The following is a 6079-nucleotide window of genomic DNA, read 5'->3' as shown; positions in this document are numbered from 1 at the left end:
ATTACCTCCACAGGAGTTGGCATGCAATTAGCTTGCCCTAAAATCCAAATTGTTGCAGATGTTGAACAGGAATACATTATCTTTATGTTAGAATTTAATGAAATAAGAATTTGTAGTTAAGGACAGACTATCATACATCTAACATACTTAGAGGTGTTTATAAAGAAAAACACCACAGATAAAGAAGAAAAACCACAACTAAACTGCAAGACATGACTTGCTTTCCAGAAGCCTGGATAAGATCACCATGAGATGTTGGTTAACTTCCTAAGGAATAAATGCTCAGTCACTCAGTCACGTCCAATTCTTTGCAATCCTTTGGAGTATAGTCCACCAGGCTCCTCTGTCCATGGAATTTTCCAGGCAAGAACACTGGAGTGGGTTGCCATTTCCTACTCCAGGAAGGAATAAATTGTACATTTAAAAACATTTAAAAGTCCAGAGTTTTTGCTTTCCCAGCAGTTCCCAATGCAAGCCCTCTTTTATGACAAGGCAATTACGAATTCTAATGAACAACTGTTAGATAAGACAGTTAAGTAAAAGACACCCCCACATTTTAATGTCAATAATCAGGGCTCTACAGTAGTCATTCACTCTGATCTACTGCATTTCACTCTGTTTTCCAGCAAATGTTTGTCTCCAGAATTTCCCCAGTTGCCTTTTCTCCTTCTATGCTGTGATGTCTCAAGTCCAATACGCTGAAGAGAATTCAGTAACTGATACTATAAAGAAATTACTAGCGGATACACATGATGTCGGGCCATATCATATAGACTTGATATTTGACGAGACAGGTTTGGGTATGCTGGCTGGGCTATGTCTTTAGAGGAAGAACAGACCTCCATCATATTTAAGCCAAGAAGCTGCAATTACGCCCAAGTTGTACAATCCATCCATGAGCTAGATGCTGCAGTGGATTACAAAATAGGAGACCGGACAGGGCAGTGAGAAGGGCCAAGGCACCGAAGTCGAGGAGAACTTGGTTCTAACCCCAGCTCCACAAAAACTGAACTGAGCAAATCATTTAAACTCTCTCCTCACCGTAAAAGAAGGAACTGACTTTGCAGACATTTGTGGTGATTGCAGGCATGCTCAGTCATTTCTGACTCTTTGTGACCCCATGGACTCTAGCCTGTCAGGCTCCTCTGTCCAAGGGATTTCCCAGGCAAGAAAACTGGAGTGGGTTGCTGTTTTCTTACTCCAGGGAATTTTCCCAACCCAGGGATCAAACCCACATCTCTTGCATCTCCTGCACTGGCAGGTGATTCTTTACCCCTGCTCCACCATTAAATGAGATCATATATACACGTCAGGGATTCCCAGGAGGCGATAGATGTAAAGAACCTGCCTGCCAATGTCAATGCAGAAGACATAAGAGACGTGGGTTTGATCCCTGGGTCCGGAAGATTCCCTGGAGAAGGAAATGGCAACCCAATCCAGTATTCTTGTCTGGGAAATCCTATGGACAGAGGGGCCTGGCGGACAAGAGTCCATGGTGTCACAAAGAGTCAGACACGAATGAAGGGACTTAGCACACATACATGTCAAGTGCCTGGCACATAGAGGGGCTGAGTCAGTCTTATCATTAATTTGAAGATGTGTTCTATGTTGTCAGGGAACAACTGTTTATTTGAAGATATGAGACATATAATCAAATATCAGTGAAATGAATCAAGCATCTATAACATAAATACTTTCAATAATTTTTTCTGATATTATATAAGTATCATATATTCATTCGAAAAAATAAGAGGAGACAAAAAGTATAAAGAAGAAATATTTTTAATGGCATGAAGTCCAAACACATAATACCAATAAAACAGTATTTAGATTTAAGTCCATACACTTTTCTAAAGGAAATAAATAAAATTCATCATTAGGGAGAGAATATATTTAAGTTGGCATAGTCATACAGTGGAAAACTATATGCCTAATTAATAAAAATAGACTGGAACTTTATATCTTAACTCAGAAAATATCAGAATATGTTGTTAGTTTTAAAAAGCAAGCTGAAGGGGCCCCCAAGAAGAGAGGGTTCTGGAATTCTGAAGGAGGAAGAAAGGACAAACTTTTTCTTTTCTCTCTACATTCCTTAGGATTATATAACAATAATGTATCCCACCTGAGGACAGTCTCTAGATTAAACTTTCTGGCTAATTCTGTTATCTTAAAATGTAAATTATGGGAGTAGGTCTGTCTTTACAAGGATTATGACAATAATGTATCCTGCCTGAAGGACAGTCTCTGGATTAAACCTTCTGGCTAATCCTGTTAATCTTTGAGTATATAACTCCACTGCTAACACTAGCAAGCGGGTACTCTTTCTGCCCCCTTCTGATGCCTATGTCAGAAGCTTTCTCTGTCTCCTTTATACTTTAATAAAACTTTATTACACAAAAATAAATAAATAAAAAATAAAAATAAATAAAAAAATAAAAAGCAAGTTGACGATAAATGGGATAGAGGGTATGGAATTAACAGATGCACTCTACTATATGTAAAATAAACAACAACAGTTCACTGTGGAGCACAGGAAACTATATTCAATATCTTGTAATAAATGATAATGCAAAAGAATAACAAAAGAATATAGATATATACCTATATATGCATATGTGTGTGTATAACCAAATCACTTTGTGGTACACCTAAAACTAACACACTACTGTAAATCATTATACTTCAACTTTTTTATTGAATAAAAAGCAGGTTAAAGAAAAAAAATAGTTTGAAATGGTAATTTTATTAGGCATGCTTTCCTCTGAAGTTTGGGATTATTTCAAACACTTTATACATATTTTCACTATTTTGTTTTATGACAGTTTAGCAATTTAAACGATAGCCCTAAGAAAGGCAAAAAGACCATATAAAGGGAGGTGAGGAAGAAGAAGAAACACAGATATCAAGAACACCCAAATAACATAGAAGCAACCTAAGTGTTTATCAACAGAGGAATGGATAAGAAGATGTGGTTCATAAACACAATGGAGTATTACTCAGCCATGAGAAAAAATGAAACAGGGCCATTTGTAGCGACAGTGATGGATCTAGAGATTGTCATATTGGGTGAAGTGGTTAGATAAAGACCAATATTATGTAATATCACTTATATGTGGAATCTAAAACAATAATACAAATGAACTTACAAAACAGAAACAGAGTCATAGATGTAGAAAACAAACATACAGTTACCAGGGGATAAGAGGGGAGGAGTAAATTGGGAGACTGGGATTGACATATACACACTAGGCTTCTCTGATGACTCAGCTGGTAAAGAACCTGCCTGCCAATGCAGGAGACACAAGAGACATAGATTCGATCCTTGGGTCAGGGAGATTCCTTGGAGAAAGAAGCAACCTGCTCCAGTATTCTTGCCTGAAAAATTACACGGACACAGGAGCGAGGCAGGCTATAGTCCATGGGGATGCAAAGAGTCAGACATGACTGAGCACACACACACACACACACGCACACACACTCACACACATATATACAAAATAGATAACTAATAAGGACCTGCTGTATTGCACAAGGAACTCTACTCAATACTCTGTAATAACCTATATGGGAAAAGAATCTAAAAGAGAGTGGATATATGTCTACGTATAACTAATTCACTTTGCTGTACAGCAGAAACTAATACAACACTGTAAATCAACTATTGGACAATAAAATTTTTTTTTAAAAAAGGAACCCCCAAATAACAAAGGACACTATCTTAGGATGTGAGCATTGAGGCTCAAAACATCTGTTTCAAACCTGATGGCCTGAAACACGTGGGTGTGAAAGTGCAAGTTCAGGACACTGTAAGAGGAGACAGGAGGCCAACACCACGAACCTCATTTGAATGTTCGTGTCAAAGGATAAAGAAAACACCTGCTTGATGGGGTGAAAGGTGAACCACACTTCATTGTTTACATCCTTTCATTCATTCACGTATTGAGGATTGACAGATACCTGGGTATTTTGATAACAGTCTGGCCACTCACAAGCCATGGGACCTCTCGTGCTAGGACACACACATGAGCCAGACTCTCTCTAGGCCCGATTATTTGATACCATGGTGTTGATAACAGCAGTAGTGATGGTGGTGGCAATGACATGAGAGTATTTCCTAGGAGTAAACACAAAGGAAGAAATACTCTTAAGCATCTGGCAAGTCTTCTAATCATGATTTTTAAAGAATCTTCTTTACAGTAGGTCCCTGTTGATTAACTATTTTAAATATAACAATGTGTACATGTCAATCTCAAACCTCCAATTTATCCCTTCCCCTCACTGTTTGCCAGTAGTAATCAGATGTTCATTCCTAAGGCTGTGAGTCTGTTTGTGTTTTGCAAATAAGTTCATTTGTATCATTTTTTAGACTCTGCATATAAGCAATATCATATGATATTTGTCTTTGTCTGGTTTACTTCACTTACTATGATAATCTCTAGGTGCATCCACATTGCTGCAAATGGCATTATTTCATTCTTTTAAATGACTGTGTAATATTCCATTGTATATGTGTGTGTATATATATATATATATATATACCACATCTTCTTTATCCATTTCTCTGTTGATGGACATTTAGGTTGCTTCCACGTCCTGACTATTGTAAATAGTGCTGTAATGAGCATTGGGATGCACATATCCTTTTGAACCATGTTTTCTCTGGATATATGCCCAAGAGTGGGATTGTTGGATCATATGGTAGCTCTATTTTTAGTTTTCTAAGAAACCTCTGTACTGTTCTCCATAGTGGCTGTACCAATTTACATTCCCACCAACAGTGTAGGAGGGTTCCCTTTTCTTAAAGGATTTTTTAATAGTCCCATGATGCAAGGAAATAAAGTGATGCAAAAGGAGAAAGTGCATTTGACTCATGTCCTAAAATGAGACGGTCATGGAGGCAGACATGTACATAGAGGGGCTCAATAAAAGCAACTAACATTTACAAATCACTGGCTCTCTGCTGGGCTTCCCAGGTGTTGCAGGTGGTAAAGTGTCTATGCCGCAATGCAAGAGACCAGGATTCGATCCCTAGGAAACGGCAACTCATTCCAGTATTCTTGCCTGGAGAATCCCATAGACAAAGGAGCCTGGTGGGCTACAGTGCATGGATCACCAAGGGATCACTTTTTGCCAGGAACACGCAGGATCTCATTTAAGTTTTACAACTCCCATAGAAGTAGATATCCCACCTCACATCAAAAAATATGGAGGATACTGATGCTCCAAGAGATGAAGTAACTTGCCCAGTGTCACACAGCACCTCAGGGACCTGCTAACCAGGATTTAAAGGCTCATAACCTGCTTCAGAGAGGCCTGGCGTGCTGTGATTCATGGGGTCGCAAAGAGTCGGACACGACTGAGCGACTGAACTGAGCTGAACTGAACCCGCTTCATTACAATGCACCAACAAATATACCAAGTACTGAAAACACGAAAAAGAGACAAGCAGGTCCCCTGACATCTGGAACTGACACATCTCGGCCCTGGTGTTGCTAGGACTGGCCTGACCCTCACAGCTAAGCTGGAGTGATCTGCTGAACATCATCTCTCAGGACACCAGCACCAGACAAGAGGCCGCTCTGCACTTTGTCTGGGTGCATGCTCAGATGTTAGCATGTCTGACTCTTTGCAACCCTATGGACTGTAGCCCACCAGGCTCCTCTGTCCATGGAATTCTCCAGGCAAGAATACTGGGGTGGACTGCCATTCCCTTCTCCAGGGGATCTTTCAGACCCAGGATCAAACCCGAGTCTCCTGCATTGGCAGGCGGATTCTTTGCATTCTTGTCAAAGCGCAGATAAAAACAAGAACACTCTGCTACCCATAGAAATACCATACTTCCCCCTGCCCAGGATTATGAGCAGCTGCTATTCTTTACCATTGAAACCTGAAGCCTGACTTCATTCCTCCCATCTTACAGACAGAATATATTGACACCCAGTGATAGAATTATCCCCCTTGCTGGCAGCAAAGCCCCAATTCCTTGAATCCTTCCCCAGATCACCTAACAACCCAGGTGCTGTAACAAATGCTTGTGAACACTCTCTTGCTAAGATGCCTCATGGTTTCCCCATGGTGG

The sequence above is a fragment of the Giraffa tippelskirchi genome, chromosome 5 (assembly GCF_054371585.1).
Source record: "Giraffa tippelskirchi isolate mGirTip1 chromosome 5, T2T-mGirTip1v1.2.pri, whole genome shotgun sequence".
Classification (NCBI taxonomy): domain Eukaryota; kingdom Metazoa; phylum Chordata; class Mammalia; order Artiodactyla; family Giraffidae; genus Giraffa; species Giraffa tippelskirchi.
Note: the sequence above shows the minus strand (reverse complement) of the source record.